Source organism: Stylophora pistillata, chromosome 2 (genome assembly GCF_964205215.1).
Source record: "Stylophora pistillata chromosome 2, jaStyPist1.2, whole genome shotgun sequence".
Lineage (NCBI taxonomy): Eukaryota > Metazoa > Cnidaria > Anthozoa > Scleractinia > Pocilloporidae > Stylophora > Stylophora pistillata.
Window position 1 is genome coordinate 45,018,508 of NC_142520.1, and position 12,907 is coordinate 45,031,414.

At 38.2% G+C, this 12,907-nt stretch overlaps 1 pseudogene; it reads right to left on the minus strand.

Moving 5' to 3' along the window:
• Positions 1 to 300: 300 nt before the first annotated feature.
• LOC111346956 (uncharacterized) lies at positions 301 to 3,822 on the minus strand (annotated as a pseudogene).
• Positions 3,823 to 12,907: the final 9,085 nt, after the last annotated feature.

Genomic DNA, 12,907 nt, shown 5'->3' on the forward strand with positions numbered 1-12,907 from the left:
AGGTTGATATCTAAGCTCCATTTATTGTAATGCCATACTTTTTAATTCATAATGTGTATGTAGATCTCTATTGTAGTTTTTCCGGATTCATTGTAACATAAGATATGTAGTTTTATTTTATGATGGAATAAAGACTTTATTATTATTATTGTTAAATAATAATAATAAAATCCCTGGAGGGGCCCTTAAATGATACTAATCATAATAATTGCAATCCACACCTAAAGGGCCGACAAAATCCAAGAAAAGGACCTTTGAATGATAAATTAGTAGCGCCTAATATAAGATGGAAAATTAATTTTAGCAAATTCTTTTTTTCGAATGAAATTCCTTTCTTTTATTCAAACCATGGGGTGCTAAAGAGAACAACTGAGCACTCCAATAAGTCTCTTTTATAATTAAAAGCCTATCGATCTCTTCAGAGCCACTAGGGGCCTGTACCTGATCAATGCAATGGAACGAAAAATCGTCCAGGGTGTGTGGGGTTTTGTCCAAGAGTATCGCTACTTCAAAAATTGTTTTGTTTGTGAGCATAGCAGATTTGTGATTTCGAAATCTAACTTTAAAGTCGGTAGTTGTAGATCCCAAGTATTGCAGAAGAAATTTCTTGCAAGAAGCAAAGTAAATCGCATTTTTAGAATCCCAGGAAAGTCTAGAATGAATGGTGTATTTTTGCCCGTCTGAAAGCTGAGAAATGATTTAGATTCAACAAAGAAATTCTGACAGAGTTCGCATCTTTTCCTATCGCATTTAAAGCAACCATTATTATGAGGAATGGTTTGTCTCTCGCTGGCAGTTTTAAAACGAGATGGTGCTAACAATTCGTTGAGATTTTTCGATCGACGAAAAGATGGTATGATAGAACTTCGAGGAAAAAGTTCTTTCCATTTTGGGTTAAATTGTAGAATAAACAAATGCTTTCTGATTATGTTGCCTACGTCGGGTAAGTTAGGATTAAATGCAATAACAAATGGAAATAGATTCTTCGTTTCTTTTCCACGAGTCCTGAGTAAATTATTTCTAGGGATGGCCGAGGCCTTGGAGAATTGTTTAGAAACTAATTTAGAAGAATAGCCCTTGTTAACAAGGTACTCTTTGTACTCAGCTGTTCTCTCGGCAAAAAATACTTCTTCAGAGCAATTTCTTTTCAATCTTGTGGCTACTCCAAAAGGAATAGCTTTGAAAACGTGCTTAGGATGGCAGCTGGAAGGCGGAAGATATAACTGGCTATCTGTAGGTTTGGAGTAGACGTCTGTCCGGATAAATCCATCAATAAGATATAAAGTAAGATCAAGTACGTGAAGCTCATGCTCAGAAAAAACTAGCTCAGACTTAATAGTAGGAAACAGAGAGTTGAAGTAATTAGTAAATTGATGTAAGGCAGGAAGGCCCTGCTGCCATAGATCAAATACATCGTCTCGATATCGCCACCATAAGGACGGCTTTATCGGACCGGAAAACTTAGCTTAGTGATCAATTTCGCCCGTGGCTAGATCGGCATAGCTACAAGCATTCTTTGGACCCATAGCTGTGCCATGGATTTGAAGAAAGAAATTCTCTTTAAAAACAGAATGGTTGCTTTTCAAGCAAAATTTTCGGCTTCTGAAATACAAGTCGTGGATGGGGATTTGTTTTCTCTAGTAATCAAAGCCTTCCTTACTGCAGTGAGGCCGAGTTTGTTATCGATGTTAGGGAATATTGAAACCACGTCCCACGAGAACCGTAAGGTGTCAGTTGGAAATGGACCGCTTGTGTTAAGATGTTCTTTTTTGTTAAGCAAGTCGGTAGTGTCTTTAATAAACGATGGTAATTTTCGAGCAAGCGGTTGTAAATAAAATTCACTAAAGGCCGATAAGTTTTCAATTGCCGTACCACAACAAGATGTAATAAGATTGAGCGGGTTACCCGTTTTGTGTGTTTTGATGTTTCCAAATGCAACTCCTGGTCTCGCTTCTTTATTTAAACCCCATTTTGCTACTTCGGGACAAATCTCACCTTTTCCTAGCCATTTGGAGCACCAACTCTCTACTAATGCCAAATGTTTCAGTAGAGGTTGGGTCTGATTGCAAAGGTTTATAATGCAACTGATTGTTAAGCTGACCAAACATCTATTTCCTCGTACTCCCTTTCATCAATCAAAACAAATCGGGATCGTTTGTCCTGTATACGAATAACTACATTGGAATTTTTAAGTTCTTTAAGAGCAGCCCGTTCTTTTTTGGAAAGGTTATCTCTAGCTTGCCTAGTGTTGTCAGGATTGATAAGATCACGCCGTACATTAGCTAAAAATAGTTCAAGTTCAGGGTACCTTGACGTTAGAGGTTTCCTTTTTGCTATCCTTTGATACGCGGGGTAGGTGGCTAGGAAATGTCAGGTTTTCATCAGGATTACTATCAAAGAAGAAAACTGCTGTTCGTAGTATATATATATATATATATATATATATATATATATATATATGTAAATTTATTTTTCTTTGACGAAATTTTGACAGTGAAACAAAGATCCTATGACAATACATCACAAGGCACTGAAGGTGCTCTCTCGTGCAGGGCCCTTGCCACACCAACAGCACACAGAAAATTCTCCGCGCCTCTTTTGTTGGCTGAGGCGGGAGACGTTTTCGTCTGCTAGTTTCATGATTTGAAAGTTCAACTGAAATAACCAATATGCTTCAAATAACGACTCATTGATACTGACCAGCCGAATATAATTTTACGTTCAATAGAACTTAAACTACATCCACGTTTTTCTACTGGAAATCCTTTCGGAAATAGAGAAAACCTGAGCCATTTTTGTCAACTATATTTTCCCAAATGGCCCATAAGTAATCATTTGGTTGTTTTTCATTATTTTTTATCCATTCTTTTATTTTTTATTGAATGAGAAATATCTCATCACCAATCCGTGGGTTTTAAAACTTTTTTCGAGGGCTTAGCGCTAAAATAGTAAACATGTCTACTTACACCCATCACGTCAATGTACATACTCAAAGATTTTTAAGAATTTTACAAAATTAGAAAAGTGTACAGGATTTAGCAAGAGGGAATTTTGTGCAGATGTTTTGCGGTTGTACACCCTCTGGTATAGGTATGAAAAAAGTCATATGCAAGAAATTAAATTTCAAAGAATTTGAAATGGAACATAGAATCAGTCTTATTCAACACAAAACTCTTGAAGAAAAGAGTATCCTTTAAATCGGCGCTCTTAACCCCATCGGTATCAACGAACGCTTTTCATTCAACTAATTTATTCGTATTTTTCTCGTCACCATGTTCCCACCAATAGCGTAGCTCCACTTTCTGCATTTAAACCCACACGCAACCCACAATTCCTGCATTCGCTCTGACGAAGGGCTAGAAACGTTAGAAACGTTAACTAGAAACGGCTGGCCTACCGAACCTTCACGAGAGAAGGGAAAAAATTTCAACCAATCTGTTTGATGAGATAGTCCATAACCCCACCCATAGACTCCACAGCCTCCTCCCCCAGACGAAGAGTTGTAGATACGCACTGAGGCGCAAAAGTGATTTCACACTCCCCATATGTAAAACCGAGCGCTTGAAGAACAGTTTTATTCTTAACCATATTTATAAGATGTAGATAATTTTCCTTCTTTCTTAACGACGAAGTTGTAATTTTTTATACCTCCTTTTTTTTATCATCTGTATTTGTAAATATTCCTTAATTCAGCTTATGGCTGAAAGTTGTTTATAATAAAGTACCTAAGTATCTATCTAATTCAGTGTAATGAACATCACTCTTAATCATCTTTGTTGGGTGGCTGCAAAACAATCAGTTGAAGAAATTACCAGCAGGCATATTCAGTAACAACAACCAGCTGGCTCTCTTGTAAGTTGAGTCGTGCCCTTTTTAAATAAAGAACGCATCAAATACATCCCGAGTAGGCGGGAATATGAGCAGATCAGAGGAGCGATTTTCGAACGATTTTCATTAGTATTTTCATTTAGACCCCTCAGTGTAATACCGCTGAAAATTATGTGTGTTCTGATGCCCTTAGAATATGATAAATTGAGGTAAGGGAGGAAAACTAAAAAATCATCTTCTGTGGTTTTACATTAAGCACGTTGCAGATTTTGGGCTTGGCGTCCTTCGCGAAACGAACTTTTGGTGCTTTAAGTATCCTGCATGATTACTAACAACAGCAAACAACGTTTCCTTTAATTCCAGTCCTTTTTTTCAACTCTTGATAATTCGAAACTTTTTTAATTTCCCTTGAAGGTTGGAGTTATCGGTTGACAGTAGTAAGAGTTTCAAAAGGCAAGAAAGAATAAAATCCAATCTCATGTAGAGAAGGACGAAGAGAGAACATTCTATGCGCACCTGAAATAATTAACTGTAATTGAGAAATCACTCCTCTGCGGGATGTCAGTGATGATAAACGAGAAAATACTATAGAGGAAAATAGAACCATTCGATTTTGAGTCCAGAAATGTTCTTCAAACGTTTATAGAGATGTTTCATATGTCCCCAAAGATTATTAACCCTTAAAGTAAGATCCTCTTTAATACAAAGCTCTCTGTTCGTGTTAATGGTACTCACTCTGCTTCATTTAGCTTGACCACAAGACTAACATGTCGGGTTTCTTTAATTTTTAAGCCTTCAACGAATTTCTTTAGGATTAATAAATATTTCAAGAGCTGGTATTGCTTAGCGAAGTTTAAACATGGCGCGGTCATTTATGCATGTACAAATGAAGACGCTGTATTAGTAATCTTAAAAAAAACTATTGAGACATTTTGTGTCATGGTACCTTACCTTCACAAAAGAAGATTGGGGCACCAATAGAGATCAGGCCATCCACCAGAATGCTACTGTCTTCTACGACATGTACTCACAAGGCCCAGTTTATCCACGGGCGGAATAACAATTTTCATGAAACATAGGAGTAACTTTTCCATATACTGACTGTGAAGTTTCGCAGAGTTCATCGGATTATTTAACTTGAAGATCGGCTTCCATACTGAGGAGCATCTAAAAGTGCCATTTTTTAGAGTAGTTTCGCGAAAAAAAGTTTTAATACAAGTTTGGTTATTGAACCCACTTCTACCAAATCGATATGCTAGCAAACAGCTACTGCAAAGTATTTGCCGTAGCTAATAGCCATTTTTCTTATTGTTGCCCACTCATTGCTCGTAAGACCGTTCAAATTGACAGCCTATGGACTTATAAACTTCCCGAATGTGTCGCAGTATTCTGCGCGATGCGAGTGTTGGACCTGACAGTTGAAAAGGGGTCAGTAGTGTGGCTGACTACTTCCTCCCCAAGAAATAGGCTTCAACCTAAATAAAAAGGAATTCCTTGATGCTGACAAACTATCAAAATATTTCCCCCATGTGTATGTGGGGAGGTTTTTACGCTAGAACACGCCATGATTTGTAAACGAGAAGGATTTTCATAAAAAGACAGAATGATTCGAGAGACCTGGCAGCTGAACTCTTGAGTGAGGTGTACGGCAATGTTGAAGGTAATCCCGTACTTCAAGACATCAGTGGTGAACAGCTGATAAGAGGAGCTGACAAAATAAATGGCGCAAGATTGAACTTTCACGCACGTGGATTCTGCGAAGAGCAACAATCGGATTCCCTGATGTCTGGGTCTACAACCCAACTGCTGACTTGACTAGCTGACACTGCTCAGCGAAGTTTAAAGATAGCGTGATCATTTATACTTGTACAAGTGAAGACAATGTATTAGTAAACTTAAACAAAACTATTGAGACATTTTGTGTCCTGGTACCTTACCCTTCCCCTCTCTGCAATCAATGTCGCTTGGCTTGTAATGAGGACTAGTGAGTAATGTCAAGCCCTATGTATTACAACAATGGGTAATGGGAGAAGGGAGAATAGGCATGTGTAAAGCATTCAGTTGTTTTCAGTATTTTACACATACGCACACAGACACAGAAAAAACGAGTATCCTATCTTAGGTTTTTAAAAAGGAAGACATCAGACACTCATCATTTTGGAGCAACAACAGTTCCTGCGCTATGTTGACAAGTACAATTTAATCAACACTCCTTTATATTACTTTTGGTAGGTGGTTGAGCAATAACCAGTTGAAGAAATTACCACCAGGCATTTTCAGTAACAATACCCAGCTGAGATGGCTGTAAGTTTAGAGTCTGTCTTTTTTGTGTAAGAAGCGCGTCAGATCCAACGCGCACTGGTGAAAATACCAGTATATACGAGCAGCGATGCCTTAGCTACAAATAAAATCAGCTACGAAGTAGGAATGTTTTGTTAAAAGGGACAGGGATTTTATTTTCCCCCTGCAAGTACAATGGTGGAAGCAAGGGGAGGGGGGGAGAAGGAAGGTAAAGTGACACATGCCGCCTGTGGACCCCAGGCTCCTACCCCTAACCTTCATCCCTCTCCTCACTTCTGCTGAACATTACATCTCATTCTCATATATACAAATATATCTTTCAATTTTGCTCGCTATGGACATTATCAAAGAATACTTGTGAAGGATATTTGTCGATGAAGTTTTAATAGACCAGAATTTCCTTTCGTAGTGTTGTTGTTGTTGTTTTTTTTTTTTTGTACTCTCCTTGTCAAATACCATGCTCCTAAACCTAGCCTTTTACAACTTTTCCCATGTTAAACTTCTTTGGTCAAAAACTATCATAGCTCGTTGAAAAGAAAATCCAGTAAAAAATAAATAAAGAGATCCATACAATAAAGCGACATTTCACAGGGTCGAGCTCTAAACTCCATATAACAAATCGAAACAGGGTCAGGTAAATAAGCAGTGGGGTACTCCTTACTTTAACTATTGTATATCTTTTTGGTGCAGAAGTCAAAAGGACTTGCTCGTAACACTTTGGTTTTTAACTTGCAAAACAAGGGTATCAAAATGTTATGCAATCTTTAGTTCAGTACTATTTAGTCATTCGTTCATATCTAGTACGGGGTTGACAAGGCCACTCGAAATCAATGGCAAAACCACTTTAAAAAACGGCGAACTCAGATTTTATAAGCGCGTAATGATGCTTAAATGACCAATTGCAAAGCCAATCAAAAAAGGAAGTAAACATAATAACTACTATTAACTTATCACGTATTGTCAGTTTATTTAAAAAAATCAAGCGAACCATAGAAAAGCATTGATCTCCAAACGCAGTGCAATAAATCGGAAATGCGCACAATGCAATACTTATTATATTATCCCTTCTTGCAAATTTGTGGTATAAAAGTCAAAGTACTAGCTCTTAGCACTCAATCCTCAACTCGCGAAAAAAAAAAGCTTTAGGAGAGGATATTGTAAATAATGCAGTAATCGGTTCTTTTTTACTGAATGTTCGAAGTGAATTGAAGGGAGAAGAAGTCAATGTCTCAAACTCATTGATAATTCATGACGTTATAAGCCAACCAGAGCGCTCCATTCGGGTCAGGTTCATGACTTTCAAACTCAAGGAAACACCGTTTGAAAATAACTAGTGTTTTATCACGTTCTCGTCACTAGTGATAAAATTGTTCTTAATCTTCATATTCAAAGATAACTGAAACAGCTTCATACTCGACTATTTGAAACCTGACACTTCGCGCTCGTTGCCAATCCTCAAAAAGGCCTACTGCCCACTTATTTCTATAACTGGTAGACTTCGGTACTGCTCTCTCTGCGCAAAGTTCTTCTTCCTCGATTGTTTTTGGGAAGCGAAAACTTCCGTCGGCCCTGGCAGAAACAATATCTAAATCACATCAAGTTCACAACGCTTTTGGAATACAAATTTGGTGCAACGCGAAACTACCGGATAGTTAAAACAAAAGCTTACAAATACTATGAATGTCGACTAAATACAACAAATCACGCTTACGAGGCATTTTAAAGCAAAATGGGAAAAATACAACATTGCATAATTTTGTATTGTTTCTTTGGAGAAGTCATTTCAAAAACTCATACTTCGGGTTTCATCAGGTTTCCAAACGCTTGAAAACAATAAAACCAAGAGGCAACAGGCCTCGTGGTTTTAAATGTCTTCTCGCGTCTGGAAACCTGATGAAACCCTCGCGCTCGTTCTTTAGAGAGCACTGGGAAACGATGTCGTTTTCTCGCTCTCAATAGAGCTGTCTTGCATTCCTCTCCAGAAAAACCGTAATCTCCTTTTGGCAGAGGTTGCGATCATCACTTCTGAAGGAAGGTTGCAATTTTAAATTTTGCGATAAGATCACAAAAGTTTGAGTTTTGAGTTTTAAAAGTAGGCGCTCGTGAGGGACACTGTCGAACACTTTTGACAGGTCCAGAAATATTACATCAGACACTTTAGACAAATTTCTTGTTAAGCACCAGTCATTATAACAGCTTAAAAGTTTTGACACTATCGATCGGCCCTCCAGGTATCCAAATTGGCTTGGGTTTAGTAGTTGATGTTCCGTCCAAAATGAGACAACTCTTGATTTCACAATCTTCTCCGCCGTTTTACTGATGATAGATGTTAGCGAGACCTGGCGATAGTTTTCCTTTTTATATTTTGGTCCCTTTTTATAAATTGGAATAACGTGTGCAATTTTTCAGTCGTTGGGTAGTGAGTCGGATTGGAACGACATGCTAAATAAGTTCCAAAGTGACGTAGATAGTTCCAATGCACATTCTTTTAGAATACGAGGCAATAATTTATCAGGACCTGGGGACTTGTGTATGTTTAGGTTTTTCAGATGTTTTTCCACTTCGCTAGGTGTACATAATACATTGCACAAATTTTCATTGAGAACATGATCAAATTCCGGAAGAGACTTTTGTTCTTGCGTAAATACTGATGCAAAATATGCGTTCATATGTTGTGCAATCTCCTGATCCAAAGTAATTTCTACACTTCCATCTTTTAGGAACAATAGGTCGTTAGTTCCTTTTCTTATTGAACGCATGTATTTCCAAAAAGGCTTGGAATTATTCTCTACCTGCAATTTATCTGCGAGTGCCTCAAGATGTCTCCATTTGGCCGAGTTGCATTTCTTTTTCAAAGAATTGTTCAAAGTACTATAAGCGACCCAGTGATTTTGATTGTTGGATTTTTTTTGCTTTTTTGTAAAGGTGTTTCTTTTTCCTGCACAATTTAATTAAATGCTTCGTAATCCATGGAGCGATGTTTTTTCTTCTATGCTGGTACTTGGGAATACTTTCGTTTACCGCTACAGAATAAGGATCTTTCCATGCTTCCCAGTTAGCATTTATGTCCTGTTGTTCTATTGTAAAGTACCAGGGTGAATAACTGAACAAAGATCTTAGATGATTCCAGTCTGCCTTGTTGAATGCATAATTTTCTTTAGTTGAGATCCGTTGTTGGTAGGGGCGAGTTCTTACGATGAATGTTATTGAATTATGATCGGAGAATGGTTCACCGACTTCCAAATTATTTATCAGGTCGATGTTAGTCGTTAGTACTAGGTCTAATATGTTTTTCTCACGAGTAGGCTCATCAACCATTTGATACAAGAAATGGTGTTGAACTATTTCAGACAGGAGGTAGTGATGCTTAGATGATTTATTAGGATGGTTCGTAGACCAATCAAACTCGCTTAAGTTAAAATCTCCAGTAATGAGAAGATCTGTGGTTCTTATCGAAGAAAGGTATGACCGAAGGTCTTCCAGAGGCTTCAAGTCTTAATGATAATGATAATGCGTTAAGAATGATAGAGCAGCTGAATACTTGTTACACTTACTAACTGTCGTCCTGTGTTGACAGGTACTTGGACGACAACCAGTTGAAGGACTTGCCAAAAGATATATTTAATAACAATACGGACGTAGAATATCTGTAAGTACGGAGTATTCTTCCTAGTTTTAATCCCACTGACTTTAGGGAAGAAACACGAGAAAAGGTAAATAGATAATTTCATGGATAGTTGTAACAATAAAAGCTTTACAATAGTTAGAATTTGTCGCTAAAGTCGCATATTTGTATTGCTTGATACATCAGTCTTAATAGACCCGTCACCTAAGTTTCTGTTTTGCCTTACACAAAGAAGGAATATAGTTTATACTCTTAGTGACTATTTATCTTCATAAAATAAGTTTAATCATTAATAATCGAGAAATAGCCTAACGTCCTTCGGAGCATGAAGGTGTGAATGGGGGAAAGGAGTGGGGTGGGAGGGGGGGGGGGGAAGGGAATGGCCACTAGAGAACTAGAGAACTATTTTTGCTTCCCAAAAGGAAGGGTGTTTCCTTGTCTCGTTTAATCGTCCTCCATTTTAAAGACGAGTTTGTTAGTTTTGCCGGAAGATAATAAAATAGGCCATGATTAAAGAAATATCACAAAGTCTCTAGCCACTGTGAGATAAATCAAAAAACCTCAGTGCATTCATGCGAGACTGGAAGATTGAAGCTAGCAACTCAGGGATGTAGACGTAGATGTTGACACTCCCCCAAAAATTATTGAAAATCATGGAATTTTAATATATGGGCAAGTCAGTCAACAGAAAAGCGAAGAGAAAAAAGCGTTTCAGTAAAGATAGCGCATCCCCAGATGAAAAGACGCAAAAGAATAAAAAAAAAAAACATTTTAGAAGTGAACGATGGTAACGACACTTCAAGCCTCGACATGGTGAGCAAGAGTGAGGACGAAACGTAAGTCCACCACGTAGTAAAATATTAACACGCTTAAAAGAGCTTGAATCAATCGACGAAGCTCGAGAATCGCTTAAAAGCCTTACAACTGCTGTAAATAGGCTCGCACTTTACGTCGTTACTCTACAAAAGAAATAAGAAGCCAATAACAAACTCATTCAAGAAATCGACGAAGATGTGACTTTTCTTGAAGACGAGTTCGACACTAATTAAAAACACAAACAAACTGAAGAACTTTTATCACTACGCGAAAAAGCTGCTTTGCCAAGAAACTTAAAGCCGCCGCGGAAAGAGGCCTGTGAAGGCAAGCAGGGGAAGCGGGAGAAAACTGAATAAATCATCAATTCCACCATGGAGGAAAAACTGCAAGTAACGGGGGAAAACTGAATTCCAACGACTGCACATGAAATGGAAAAGCAAAACAAAACCGTCATATCTCAAGCCCAATTCTAAGTCCTTTTCCTCACTTTACCGAAGCTATGCCGCTTTCACTTCGGTGATTTACTCCCAAGGAACACTGCCCGACATCCAGGATCTACTAGAGCCACTGGCGAATGCAATATCTCAGGTACTTATTCCCATGATAACGGAACGTAAGTGTAATCCCTTAAATTAGGACATCCTAGTGCTCCCGGTCTGCCTTGGAGGCTTGTGCCATGGAAACCCAAGTCGGGAACCAATTCGGAAGTACACTTTGTAAGTCAAAGCGACAACGCCTCTCTTAAAAGCATATCTTGTCTGAAACACACTAGCGACAAGACGAGTCTTTAGTAAAATCAGCACAAAACGCACGATGTCAATTGCGAAAGTATTTAGTCTCCTCTTTATAAACTGTTTAGAGCTAGATTTTAATTTTTGCTTTTTTGGCGTGAGTCAGGTTAGTCAAGACTACCGGCAAGTGAGTCTTTTACTTCTGTACATAAAGATATGTCAAGATGAAGTTTCAACGATGGAAAAAAATCCTGCTTATTTGATCTCATAATGTGCTCCAAAAGAACCAAATCAGACACGGTTTGATGCTAGTATGAATTTAAGGATTTAAGGAATACAACCAGGAAATTATCATTCATAGACCCAACCTTTCGACACTCCTGTCTAGTGCCTTCATCAGGGATGACCTGATCGTCGCAATAAGAGGTCCTTTTATACGCTCACTAATTAGCTGCCCTTTTTTCTGACGAGGTGCAAATAGGCTTCAGTTAGTAAGCCGCCATCATCACGTTCTAAACATAATCAGAAATCGTAGACAGTCAACGGCTTGAACGGCGGGCGCGTAAATTTCGGTATTCAATGTGACGGACGGACGGAAAATTCATTGGAAAGGCTATTACTGCAGCTTAAATGCTCTACGTTTTGCAGATTTCATGGAGAATGGATCAAAAATAAGGAAACGCCCTTACATTCAATGATGTCTCCATTAAAAAAATTTTCAAGGATGAAGGGAAGTTCCGAGGGGAACATCAGACACGGCACTTAATATCCGCTATCGTAACAGAGCTAAATAACGTATGCGCATTTGCTAGTTGTCGCCGCGAAAAATGGATTTTTGAGTAACAATAATAATATAGTAATAATAATAACTTCATTTATAATTAAGGAGGGTCACACATGACCGTAATTCAACTGATGAACTAGTGAAAATGCGAAAAAACCCTTTGACGAAAACAAAGTTTCTCTGTTTTAAATGTCAGCCCGCATCATTTCCAATAATTTCGCTAAATTTTAGACCTAGAACTCTCGAGGTCGCGCTGTTGATGACCGCATACACACTGACCTAGCATTTCATGATTTATCCCTGTCAGTCAGCTATCGTTTCCTTCAAATTCCCGTTTGCGAGTTTCAACCGATCATTTTGTTCGGCGGCTTATTTTTATCTTTAGGTAATTCATGTATATGAATTAGAATGTGTTAGAAAACAAAATGGTGGTCGAAGTGAAAAGAAAACGAACCCCTCGAAGGAGCATTTTTGCGGAAATAATGGCTTCAATTCCTCGCATCTCGCATTTCTGGAAAGTGCCACTTTACAAATCAAAAAGGCATCATCATCTTGGGATGTTTTTGGAGCGAGAAAACGTTTGCTTTTTGAGTTAAACTTGTTATCTTTCGGGTATGATGATGTGAAACCGAATCAATGCAACCGTTTACTCGTAGCAGACCAAAGAAATTTTGAAGGTAAGCCCTATTCTAAGGGATAAAAGAAAGAGGGAGTGTGGCTTTTATATGAGGTTATCGGAATGAACCCGTACCGTCTAAAAACCACTTTTTCTCACTTTTCTTTCGATTGTAATGCGGTTCGAACTTGACTCTATCTATTTTG